Source organism: Hordeum vulgare, chromosome 1H (assembly GCF_904849725.1).
Source record: "Hordeum vulgare subsp. vulgare chromosome 1H, MorexV3_pseudomolecules_assembly, whole genome shotgun sequence".
NCBI classification, from domain to species: Eukaryota; Viridiplantae; Streptophyta; class Magnoliopsida; order Poales; family Poaceae; genus Hordeum; species Hordeum vulgare.
In genome coordinates this window covers 436,603,764-436,617,523 of record NC_058518.1, presented here as the reverse complement: position 1 = coordinate 436,617,523, position 13,760 = coordinate 436,603,764, and the positions used below count along the sequence as shown (strand labels likewise).

At 43.0% G+C, this 13,760-nt stretch overlaps 1 non-coding gene across 1 annotated transcript; it reads right to left on the bottom strand.

Annotated features, from left to right (window-relative positions):
* Positions 1-12,263: 12,263 nt before the first annotated feature.
* On the bottom strand, positions 12,264-12,345 carry TRNAS-CGA. The gene has a single exon. It is a non-coding gene; the product is annotated as a tRNA-Ser (tRNA).
* Between the last annotated feature and the right edge of the window lie 1,415 nt (positions 12,346-13,760).

Genomic DNA, 13,760 nt, shown 5'->3' with positions numbered 1-13,760 from the left:
AACCTAATTTTTTTTCGTAAATCTGTATTTTTAAAATGTTTTATCTCTTAAACCATACGTTCAAATCTCAAACAATTTTCATTGTTGCGTTCTCGCGTCGAGTTCTTCAAAACTAGATCCTATGTTGACAGGTTTAGACAAATTTTTTTCATGAAGAAACCAACGAAAAAAACGGACGGAAAACCACGCCTCTTGCGATAGAAATAGCATAAACACTTCTTTTCGTTTCCGAGAGCTACAACCGTGCCTCTTGCAAAAAAATAAACAGAAAATACATTTTTTATCGTTTTCAAGAGAAACGGCGGTGGCACCGTGCCTCTCGTAAAAAGAAGTTAAAAATACTTTTTTTTCGTTTCGAAGAGGCACGGCCGTGTCTCTCGCGAAAGCAAAAGTATGCCTCTCTGAAGCAAACCGTGCATCTTATGGAAAAAAAACAAAAAACACATTTTTCTTGTTTTCAAGAGGCTCGCAAAAAAATACGTTTTTTTCGTTTCCGAGAGGCACAATCATGCCTCTCGCAAAAACAAAACCTTGTCTCTCACAAAAAAAACACGTTTTTTCGCAAAACAATATTTTTTTCATCAAAAAGCGTAAAAAGACAAATGACAGACCGAAACATCAAAAAAAGAGAAAACAATCTAAAAAACCGAAAAAACACACGAATTTAAAAACACTCAGAACGCGACACGTGGCTGCGGCTGAGAGCGCGCCAAATGACGACGTATGAAAATGTCCCTAACTAGTTGCCCGCGATAGCTAGGTTGAAGATTTGGGCTAACAATATTGGCGAAAGGAAATATATTCAAAAAAGTATTTGAACTAGACTCCAAAATAAGTGGTAGAAATCTTGACCAAAATGCCAAACTAAAATTTCACCAGATCAAAAACATTTCAATTAAATTTTATAAGAAGTTTGTGTTGGGAAAATAATAATATTCAAACCAAATTACATTTTAGAAAAGAGAAACAAAAATAAAAGGTCTAGGCTAACCTAAACTACGCGGACGAGCTAACCCAACCCAAGAAAGTAGCCCAACCAGTTAAGCCAAACCAGTACGTGTGACTTTTTATCGCACCCGTTGGATCTTCCAACGACTAGTGCAACACCCGCTCTCTCTGTTGGAAATATGCCCTAGAGGCAATAATAAATTAATTATTATTATATTTCTTTGTTCATGATAATCGTTTATCATCCATGCTATAATTGTATTGATTGAAAACACAATACTTGTGTGGATACATAGACAAAACACTGTCCCTAGTAAGACTCTAGTTGACTACCTCGTTGATCAAAGATGGTCAAGGTTTCCTGACCATAGGCAAGTGTTGTTACTTGATAACGGGATCACATCATTAGGAGAATCATGTGATGGACTAGACCCAAACTAATGAACGTAGCATGTTGATCGTGTCATTTTGTTGCTACTGTTTTTCTGCGTGTCAAATATTTATTCCTATGACCATGAGATCATATAACTCACTCGCACGGGAGGAATACCTTGTGTGTATCAAACGTCACAACGTAACTGGGTGACTATAAAGATGCTCTACACGTATCTTCGAACGTGCTTGTTGAGTTAGTATGGATCAAGACTGGGATTTGTCACTCGTATGACGGAGAGGTATCTCGGGGCCCACTCGGTAATACAACATCACACACAAGCCTTGCAAGCAATGTGACTAAGTGTAAGTCACATGATCTTGTATTACGGAACGAGTAAAGAGACTTGCCGGTAACGAGATTGAAATAGGTATGCGGATACCGACGATCGAATCTCGGGCAAGTAACATACCGTAGGACAAAGGGAATGACATACGGGATTATATGAATCCTTGGCACTGAGGTTCAACCGATAAGATCTTCGGAGAATATGTAGGATCAAATATGGGCATCCAGGTCCCGCTGTTGGATATTGACCGAGGAGTGTCTCGGATCATGTCTGCATACTTCTCGAACCCGCAAGGTCTGCACACTTAAGGTCCGGTGACGTTTCGGTATACTTGAGTAATAGGTGTTGGTAACCGAAAGTTGTTCGGAGTCCCGGATGAGATTCGGGACGTCACGAGGAGCTCCGGAATGGTCCGGAGGTAAAGATTGATATATAGGAAGTCCTGTTTTGGTCACAGGAAAAGTTTCGGGCTCATTGGTAGTGTACCGGGAGTGCCGGGAGGGGTGCCGGGGACCATCGGGAGGGGTGTCACGCCCGAAGGGGTCTCATGGGCTATGGGAAGAGATAAACCAGCCCCTAGTGGGCTGGAATAAGTTCCCACTAAGGCCCATAAGGTCTGAGAAGGAAAAAACACAAGGTGGAAAGAGTTTCCAAGTGGGAAGGTGGAATCCTACTCCAAGTAGGATTGGAGTAGGACTCCTCCACCTCCAATTTCGGACAAACCTTGAGGTTTTGAGGCTGCCTCCTCCCCTCCCTCCCTCCTATATATACTAGAGGTATTGAGGGTTTTTGAGAAAAAACTTTGCCACGACAGCCCGACCACATACCTCCACGGTTTTTCCTCTAGATCGTATTTCTGCGGAGCTCGGGCGGAGCCCTGCTGAGATAGATCACCACCAACCACCGGAGCGCCGTCACGCTGCCGGAGAACTCATCTACTTATCTGTTTTGCTTGCTGGATCAAGAAGGCCAAGATCATCGTCGAGCTGTACGTGTGCTGAACGCGGAGGTGCCGTCCGTTCGGCACTAGATCGGAGCGGATCGTGGGACGGATCGCGGGACGGTTCGCGGGGCGGATCGAGGGACGTGAGGACGTTCCACTACATCAACCGCGTTTCTTAACACTTCCTGCTGTGCGATCTACAAGGGTACGTAGATCCAAATCTCCTCTCGTAGATGGACATCACCATGATAGGTCTTCGTGTGCGTAGGAAATTTTTTGTTTCCCATGCAACGTTCCTCAACAGTGGCATCATGAGCTAGGTTCATGCGTAGATGTCATCTCGAGCAGAAAACAAAAGTTTTTGTGGGCGGTGATGTGCGATTTGCTGCCCTCCTTAGTCTTTTCTTGATTCCGCGGTATTGTTGGATCGAAGCGGCTCGGACCGACATTACTCGTACGCTTACGAGAGACTGGTTTCATTGCTACGAGCAACCCCGTTGCTCAAAGATGACTGGCGAGTGTCGGTTTCTCCAACTTTAGTTGAATCGGATTTGACCGAGGAGGTCCTTGGATGAGGTTAAATAGCAATTCATACATCTCCGTTGTGGTGTTTGCGTAAGTAAGATGTGATCCTACTAGATACCCATGGTCACCACGTAAAACATACAACAACAATTAGAGGACGTCTAACTTGTTTTTGCAGGGTATGCTTGTGATGTGATATGGCCAACGACGTGATGTGATATATTAGATGTATGAGATGATCATGTTGTAATAGTTAATATAGACTTGCACGTCGATGGTACGGCAACCGGCAGGAGCCATAGGGTTGTCTTTAAACTAACGTTTGTGCTTGCAGATGCGTTTACTATATTGGTAGGACGTAGCTTTAGTAGTAATAGCATGAGTAGCACGACAACCCCGATGGAGACACGTTGATGGAGATCATGGTGTGACGCTGGTGACAAGAAGATCATGCCGGTGCTTTGGTGATGGAGATCAAGAAGCATATGATGATGGCCATATCATGTCACTTATGAATTGCATGTGATGTTAATCCTTTATGCACCTTATCTTGCTTAGAACGACGGTAGCATTATGAGGTGATCTCTCACTAAAATTTCAAGACAAAATTGTGTTCTCCCCGACTGTGCACCGTTGCGACAGTTCGTCGTTTTGAGACACCACGTGATGATCGGGTGTGATAGACTCAACGTTCACATACAACGGGTGCAAAAAAGTTGCACACGCGGAACACTCGGGTTAAGCTTGACGAGCCTAGCATGTGCAGACATGGCCTCGGAACACATGAGACCGAAAGGTCGAGCATGAATTGTATAGTTGATATGATTAGCATAGAGATGCTTACCACTGAAACTATTCTCGACTCACGTGATGATCGGACTTGAGATAGTGGATTTGGATCATGTACCACTCAGATGACTAGAGAGATGTACTTTTTGAGTGGGAGTTCTTAAGTAATATGATTAATTGAACTAATTGTCATGAACATAGTCTAATGGTCTTTGCGAATTACGATGTAGGTTGCGTTATAGCTCTACTGTTTTTATATGTTCCTAGAGAAAAATTTAGTTGAAAGTTGATAGTAGCAAACTTTGCGGACTGAGTTTGTAAAACTGAGGATTGTCCTCATTGTTGCGCAGAAGGCTTATGTCCTTAATGCACCACTCGGTGTGCTGCACCTCAAGCGTCGTCTGTGGATGTTGTGAACATCCGACATACATGTTTCTGATGACTACGCGATAGTTCAGTGCAAAATACTTCATGGCTTAGAAGCAAGGCGCCGAAGACGCTTTGAAACGTCACAGAACATAAGAGATGTTCTAAAGAGATGAAATTGTGATTTCATGCTTGTGCCCTTGTTAAGAGGTATGAGACCTCCGACAAGATTCTTTGTCGACAAAGTAAAGGAGATAGGCTCAATCGTTGAGCGTGTGCTCAGATTGTCTGAGTACGACAATCGCTTGAATCAAGTGGGAGTTTATCTTCCAGATGAGATAGTGATGGTTCTCCAAAGTCACTACCACCAAGCTGTGAGAGCTTCGTGATGAACTATAAACAAATCAAGGATAGATATGATGATCCTTGAGTGATTCGCAATGTTTGACACTGCAAAAGTAGAAATCAAGAAGGAGCATCAATTGTTGATGGTTAGTAAAACCACTAGTTTCAAGGAAGGCAGGGGCTAGAAGGGATACTTCATGAAACGGAAAACCAGTTGCTGCTCTAATGAAGAAACCCAAAATTGAACCCAAACCCGAGACTAAGTGCTTCTGTTATGAGGGGAACGGTCACTCAGGCGGAGCGACCCTAGATACTTGGTAGATAAGAAGGCTGGCAAAGTCGACAGAAGTATATTTGATATACATGATATTGATGTGTACATTACTAGTACTCCTAGTAGCACGAGGGTATTGGATACCGGTTCGGTTGCTAAGTGATTAGTAACTCGAAATGAAAGCTACGGTATAAACGGAGACTAGCTAAAGGCGAGGTGACGATACGTGTTGGAAGTGTTTTCCAAGGTTGATGTGATCAAACATCGCACGCTCCCTCTATCATCGGGATTGGTGGTAAAACGAAAATAATTGTTATTTGGTGTTTGCGTTGAGCATGAACATGATTGGATCGTGTTTATTGCAATACGATTATTCATTTAAAGAAAATAATAGTTATTCTATTTGCTTGAATAATTACCCTCAATGGTTTATTGAATCTCGATCGTTGTGTTACACATGTTCATAATATTTGTGCCAAAATATACAAAGTAATAATGATAGTACCACTTAGTTGTGGCAGTGCCACTTGAGTCATGTTGGTATAAAATGCATGAAGAAGCTCCATGCCGATGGATCTTTGTACTCACTCATTTTTTAAATGTTTGAGACATGCAAACCATACCTGTTGGTATACATGCATGAAGAAACTCCATAGAGATGGATCGTTTGGACTCACTTGATTTTTGAATCACTTGAGACATGCAAAACATGCCACATGAAACAAGAGAGTAACTTGTTGGGAGTAATGCATTTTTGATGTGTGCAGTCCAATGAGTGATAAGGAACGCAGTGGATATCGTTATGTTCTTACTTCACTGACGATTTGAGTAGATACAGGAGTATTTACTTGATGAATCACAAGTCTGAAATATTGAAAAGTTCAAAGCAATTTTAGAGTGAAGATCGTCGTGACAAGAGGATAAGCTGTCTACGATATGATCATAGTGATGAATATCTGAGTTACGAGTTTTTGGTACGCAGTTAAAACAAAGTGAAAATTGTTTCGTAGTTCATGCCACCTGAAACACCATAGTGTGATGATGTGTCTGAATGTCATAGCCACGCCCTATTTGATATGGTGCATACTATGATGTCTCTTATCGAATTACCACTATCGATTATGGGTTATACATTAGAGACAACCGCATTCACTTTAAATAGGGCACCGCGTATTTCCGTTGAGATGACACAGTATAGACTATGGTTTGGAGAAACCTAAGTTGTTGTTTCTTGAAAGTTTGGGGCTGCGATGCTTATGTGAAAAAGTTTCAGTCTAATAAGCTCGAACCCAAAGCGGATAAATGCATCTTCATAGGATATCCAAAACAGTTGAATACATCTCCTATCTCAGATCTGGAAGCAAAGTGTTTGTTTCTAGAAACGGGTCCTTTCTCGAGGAAAGGTTTCTCTCGAAAGAATTGAGTGGGAGGGTGGTGGAACTTGATGAGGTTAGTGAACCGTCACTTCAACCAGTGTGTAGCAGGGCGCAGGAAGGTGTTCCTGTAGCGCCCACACCAATTGAAGTGGAAGCTGATGATGGTGATCACTAGAGCTTCAAATCAAGTTACTACAAACCTCGTAGGTCGACAAAGGTCGCGTACTACTACAGAGTGGTACAGTAACCCGAGCTTGGTGGTCATGTTGTTGAACAACAATGAACCTACGAGTTATGGAGAAGCAATGGTGGGCCCGGATTCTGACAAATGGCTGGAGGCCATGAAATCCGAGAGAGGATCTATGTATGAAAAGGAAGTGTAGACTTTGGAAGAACTACTTGATGGTAGTAAGACTATAAAGTAAAGATGGATCTTTAAAAGGAAGACAGACGATGATGGTGATGAAATCACTATTAAAGAAAAGCTTGACTTGTCGCAAAGATGTTTCCGACAAGATCAAATAGTTGACTATGATGAGACTTTCTCACTCGTAGCGATGCTAAAAGTCTGTTAGAATTATGTTAGTAGTTTTTGCATTATTTATGAAATATTGCACATAGGATGTCAAAACATTGTTTCCTCGACGGTTTCCTTGAGGAAAGATTGTATGTGATACAACGAGAAGGTTTTGTCGATCCTAAAGATACTAACAAGTATGCAAGTTCCAACGATCCTTTTATGGGCTGGTGCAAGCATCCCGGAGTTGGAATATACACTTTGATGTGATGATCAAAGCTTTTGGGTTTGTGCAAGGTTTATGAGAAACTTGTATTTCCAAAGAAGTGAGTGGGAGCACTATAGAATTTCTCATAAGTATATGTGGTTGACATATTGTTGATCATAAGTAATGTAGAATTTTAGTGAAGCATAAAAGGTTGTTTGAAAGGAGTTTTTCAAAGGAAGACCTGGATAGAGCTATTTGAACATTGAGCATCAAGATCTATAGAGATAGATCAAAACGCTTAATAGAACTTTCAAATGAAATGCATGCCTTGACAAGTTTTTGAAGGAGTTCAAAATAGATCAGCAAAGAAAGAGTTCTTGGCTGTGTTGTAAGGTGTGAATATGAGTAAGACTCAAAAGCCGGACCACGGCAGAAGAAAGAGAAAGGACGAAGGTCGTCCCCTGTGCCTTAGCTGTAGACTCTAAAGTATGCCAAGCTGTGTATCGCACCTGATGTGTGCCTTGCCACAAGTCTATTAAAGAGGTACAAAAGGTGATCCAGGATTGAATCACTAAAACAACAGTCAAAGTTGTCCTTAGTAACTAGTGGACTAAGGAATTTTTCTCGATTATGGAGGTGGTTAAAGAGTTCGTCGTAAAGGGTTACGTCGATGCAAGCTTTGACACTAATCCGAATAACTATGACTAGTAAAACGGATTCGTATAGTAGAGTAGATGTTTGGAGTATCTCCGAATAGCACATAGTAGCAGCATCTATAAGATGACATAAAGATTTGTAAAGCACGCAAGGATCTGAAGGATTCAGAACCGTTGACTAAAACCTCTCTCACGAGCAAGATGTGATCAGACCCCAGAACTATATGGGTGTTGGATTCATTGAAATCACATGGTGATGTGAACTAGATTATTGACTCTAGTGCAAGTGGGAGACTGTTGGAAATATGCCCTAGAGGCAATAATAAATTAGTTATTATTATATTTCTTTGTTCATGATAATCGTTTATTATCCATGCTATAATTGTATTGATTGGAAACACAATACTTGTGTGGATACATAGACAAAACACTGTCCCTAGTAAGCCTCTAGTTGACTAGCTCGTTGATCAAAGATGGTCAAGGTTTCCTGACCATAGGCAAGTGTTGTTACTTGATAATGGGACCACATCATTAGGAGAATCATGTGATGGACTAGACCCAAACTAATGAACGTAGCATGTTGATCGTGTCATTTTGTTGCTACTGTTTTACTGTGTGTCAAGTATTTATTCCTATGACCATGAGATCATATAACTCACTGGCACCGGAGGAATACCTTGTGTGTATCAAACGTCACAACGTAACTGGGTGACTATAAAGATGCTCTACAGGTATCTCTGAAGGTGCTTGTTGAGTTAGTATGGATCAAGACTGGGATTTGTCATTCCGTGTAACGGAGAGGTATCTCGGGGCCCACTCGGTAATACAACATCACACACAAGCCTTGCAAGCAATGTGACTAAGTTTAAGTCACAGGATCTTGTATTGCGGAACGAGTAAAGAGACTTGCCGGTAACGAGATTGAAATAGGTATGCGGATACCAACGATCGAATCTCGGGCAAGTAACATACCGTAGGACAAAGGGAATGACATACGGGATTATATGAATCCTTGGCACTGAGATTCAACCGATAAGATCTTCGGAGAATATGTAGGATCAAATATGGGCATCCAGGTCCCGCTGTTGGATATTGACCGAGGAGTGTCTCGGATCATGTCTGCATACTTCTCGAACCCGCAAGGTCTGCACACTTAAGGTCCGGTGACGTTTCGGTATACTTGAGTTATAGGTGTTGGTAACCGAAAGTTGTTCGGAGTCCCGGATGAGATCCAGGACGTCACGAGGAGCTCCGGAATTGTCCGGAGGTAAAGATTGATATATAAGAAGTCCTGTTTTGGTCACCGAAAAAGTTTCGGGCTCATCGGTAGTGTACCGGGAGTGCCGGGAGGGGTGCCGGGGACCATCGGGAGGGGTGTCACGCTCGAAGGGGTCTCATGGGCTATGGGAAGAGATAAACCAGCCCCTAGTGGGCTGTAATAAGTTCCCACTAAGGCCCATAAGGTTTGAGAAGGAAAAAACACAAGGTGGAAAGAGTTTCCAAGTGGGAAGGTGGAATCCTACTCCAAGTAGGATTGGAGTAGGACTCCTCCACCTCCAATTTCGGCCAAACCTTGAGGTTTTGAGGCTACGTCCTCCCCTCCCTCCCTCCTATATATACTAGAGGTATTGAGGGTTTTTGAGAAAAAACTTTGCCACGACAACCCGACCACATACCTCCACAGTTTTTCCTCTAGATCGTATTTCTGCGGAGCTCGGGCGGAGCCCTGCTGAGATAGATCACCACTAACCACCGGAGCGCCGTCACGCTGCCGGAGAACTCATCCACTTCTCTGTCTTGCTTGCTGGATCAAGAAGGCCGAGATCATCGTCGAGCTGTACGTGTGCTGAACGCGGAGGTGTCGTCCGTTCGGCACTAGTTCGGAGCGGATCGTGGGACGGATCGCGGACGGTTCGTGGGGCGGATCGTGGGACGTGAGGACGTTCCACTACATCAACCGCGTTTCTTAGCGCTTCCTGCTGTGTGATCTACAAGGGTACGTAGATCCAAATCTCCTCTCGTAGATGAACATCACCATGATAGGTCTTCGTGTGCGTAGGAAATTTTTTGTTTCCCATGCAACGTTCCTCAACACTCTCTCCCTCCCTTTCCCACTCACCAGTGGACCCCACCGGCCAGGTAATCCTCAACCTTTAGTCGCCTCACACTGTGCATGATCATGCCACGTACGCACGAACCCCATGCTCCAGCCATGCCCAAGTGTGACTTTTTTATCGCACCCATTGGATCAAGATCCAACGACTAGTGCAACACCCGCTCTCTCTCCCTCCCTTTCCCACTGACAAGTGGACCCCACCGGCCAGGTAATACTCAACCTTTAGCCGCCTCACATTGTGCATGATCGTGCCATGTTCGCACGAACCCCATGCTCCAGCCATGCCCAAGCCCTGCCACCATGCCCTATTTAAAGTCCTTGCAGTGCTCGTATTTTTGCCCCAAGTCCATGACCCGAACACGACTGAGTTTCCGCCATCGACCACCTCACCTTTGCCTTTGACCTAGCCATTGCCACCCTAATTCTGCCAAGGCAATAGCGCATCGCGACCAACAGCTACAACCACCGTAGTCCCCACCATCATGCGCAACTCCTAAGCAATATCGTCACGCTGATAGCCCCTAAAGCTCCAATTCCACCAGAAGCCGAAGCCCATCGCCACAGTGAGCTCGCCATCGGTGACCATTGTGAGTGCGTGAGCCCGTGACCTTGTTTCTCATCCTTATCATGAGAACACATAACCTCCGACCCCTTTTGTTTGCCCAGACGTGCATGAAATCAAGCGCCATGACTCCACACAAAGCTCCAACGACGCACGCACATCTCCAGCAACCCCACAACCACCGCTCCCGTCATCCCTGAAGACAATCGAGCCCATCATCGGCTCTGTTTCGTCCACCCATACCCTTCACGTCACCAGAGGACCACTAGAATTTGGAAACCGTCGATTTCCTAGAATACCGCCGTCGTCCTTGTGTTTTTCAATGAGTTCTTCGACAAACTAGAGCACCCCCTTGATGAGCGAGCTATTCCAAGCCGTTGACTTTTTATCTCATGCACAAGATCACTCACTTAAAATCCCGAAGCGACGCACACTATCAGTTGGTAGATCTAAATCAGATGATACATGTTAATTCACTTAACGAACCAGTACCAACCAATCAAAAGCCACCATGCTGCCCTACTCCATGTTTATATACACAGAGTGTTAGTAGGGTATCGTGAAGGGATGATATAAATGATATTAATGGTCACACGCATGCCTGACTGTATGTGGCCATTACTACCGATAAATGACGTATTTAACTATATTATAGTAGTACTATCATTGAGTAACGATAGTATTGAATGCATCGTGGGAGTCACGGTATTCTAGGGTGCAACCGACTATATGAAGACCGACTACTCCTCTCTTGGTGGTGACCGACTACTCCTCTCTTGGTGGCGACCGACTAATGAGTCTTATCCATGAGGGGGTGTATATATGATTCGACAATAGACGCTTGCTTGTTGGTGATGATTCCCTTCGTCTTTAATGTCCTAGGTTGTCTACTCCAATGGACCTCGTGCAGTACCCCTTGGCAGTAGGTTAAATGTTTTCAACGAATACATGTTTAAACAATTTTTAGGTGTGCATTTGACATTTTTAGTGGCATGAAACTTTTTTTAAGCTACATGCACACTTTTTAACATTGTATTACCATCTTTTAAATGTCACAATTCATTTTTCTAAATGGCACTTAACATTTTTTTACATTGGATGAGTATTTTTAAAAATAGCCACTTACATTTATTTGAAACACTTGAATATTAATTTATGAAGCTTTACATACATTCTTTGATGATATGACACATTTTTGGATTATGCAAATATTTGAAACACACTTATAATTTCAAGTACATTTACTGAAATGCATGCCCTTTAAAAAATGTTAAAACCAAAATATAAATGCAATCAACTTTTTCTTAAATTATGCTAACAATTGTATAGGTTAAACATTTTTAACAAATACATGTAAAACAATTTTTAGGTGTGCATTAGAAATTTTTAGTGCCATGGAACTTTTTTTAAGCTACATGCACATTATTTTAACATTGTATAAACATGTTTTAAATGTCATAATTCATTTTTCTAAATGATACTTCACATTTTTTACTTTGGTCGAGTATTTAATAAAAAAGTCACTTACATTTATTTGAAACACTTGAATATTTTTTATGAAGTTTCACTGACATTCTTTAATAATAAGACACATTTTTGGATTATACAAATATTTTTAAGCACATTTATAATTTCAAGTAAATTTACTGAAATGCACGGCCTTTTAGAAATGTAAAAACCAAAATATAAATGAAATCAACTTGTTCTTAAATCATGCTAACATTTTTGAATCTACATTAACATTTTTAATTCTGCAAGTAAATATAATTTTTCGAACATACGTATTTAGAATATTTTAAAAAATAAGAAGGAACCAAAAGAACAACGGCCCTACTATACTGCAGGAACGTTGTCAGTTAGTTCCTCCCTAGTTTCCGGGGTGGAAGGTGAACGAGAAAAACAGCAAATTAAAAAACCGTCGACAGCAGGATTCGAACCTGCGCAGGCAAAGCCCAACAGATTTCGAGTCTGTCTCCTTAACCACTCGGACATATCGACCATGATGCATGTTCCCCAACCATGGTTCAATGCATCAAGACTGTCGACCTCCCATTTGTGGCAGCTGTACTTGTAAAGCAAACTACTGCTTCCATGAGTAAACTGTGCATAAATTAGCCTAAAACAAGGTGGACTCCTTGGCCCAAAATTTTGCTATTTTTTGAGGGGAGACCCAAATTGTTCCATGCATGCATCTACGTTGCCACCCTTTCGCTTTCATGTTTGCTTTGTTTTCGTCTCCTTTCTCCACAAATTCGAATTGAAGGGAACACGCATGTGCGGTCCTCAGCTCCGACTCCCCGCAAAAGGGCAAAGAACAGCGCGGGACAGGGTCGGGACCCGTCTCTTTCCCCGTTGCTATATTCTGACATCTCACGTCCTATCTATCTCTCTACCTAGCTAAACCATCAGCTACACTTGCTTTGCTCTGCTAGCATTAGCATTATCAGTAGTAGCAGATGGTAGATAGTAGATAGATCTAATCATCGTCGGTTTGACACTGCATGCCCGGGGTCTGCGGGATTCAGAACCCATACAATCACAATGCCCAGCCGATCCACTCTAATCCTGCTGCCTGCCTGCTGCTAACCCTCCCTCCGTGTGGCATTTGCTTGTTTAATCTCCCCTGGCTCCATCCGGTCTAGGCTTTTCCCTGGCACGTCCCGTCTGTCATGCCCATCGCCTTTGCGCCATCATATTGTTAGTATTGTTAATCCCGTCTTGTCTGTCGAGAACCTTCTCCCTTTTCCGTTTCCCCCTCTACATCAAAATTGACTCATTTTGCGGTGTGTTTTCGTTTCCCTTTTTAATTTTCCGTCAAGGTGTGACCAGGGTTGCTTGGGGTGCAACTGCAGCGTAAAGCTGTAGCAAGAAGTCTGAATTAAGGCTTGCTTTCAAGAAACCAGAGAAACCGGCCAGGGGATTGCAGATGCACGGGCGCGTATGTTCTCGAGAGCTGGTGGCGCTAAACAAATCGCCGTTGTCGATGCCCTTGTCCTCCTGGATCGCCAGCTAAAGCCATGGAGTGCAAAGGTTTACGTAGCGGCCAAATGCACTTTAATTGTCCCTTCAATTACTCGCTCCGGAGGCAAGATCATGAGATTATACAATAGGGCTAGGCTCCCCTTATTTATTCCGAGATAGGCTTCTTGATGTTGTTCAGGGAGAGGGGGCAGGGCAAAGCAAGTCTGCACGGGGGAAAATTATTCTGTCAGTCAGTCATAAGCAAGAGTAATTTCACTTCATCTCGTGGACCCTAAAATCATCGGTCACCAGCTGAACATCACCCAAGTCGCCGTGGCAATCATAGTACTACTAGCACTGCTCACTTTTACTGGTACGCACAGCGCATCCGTGGTACGTAGATACACTGATGATTGATTACCGCGATGCGATACGATCGTTGCCGTGCAGAC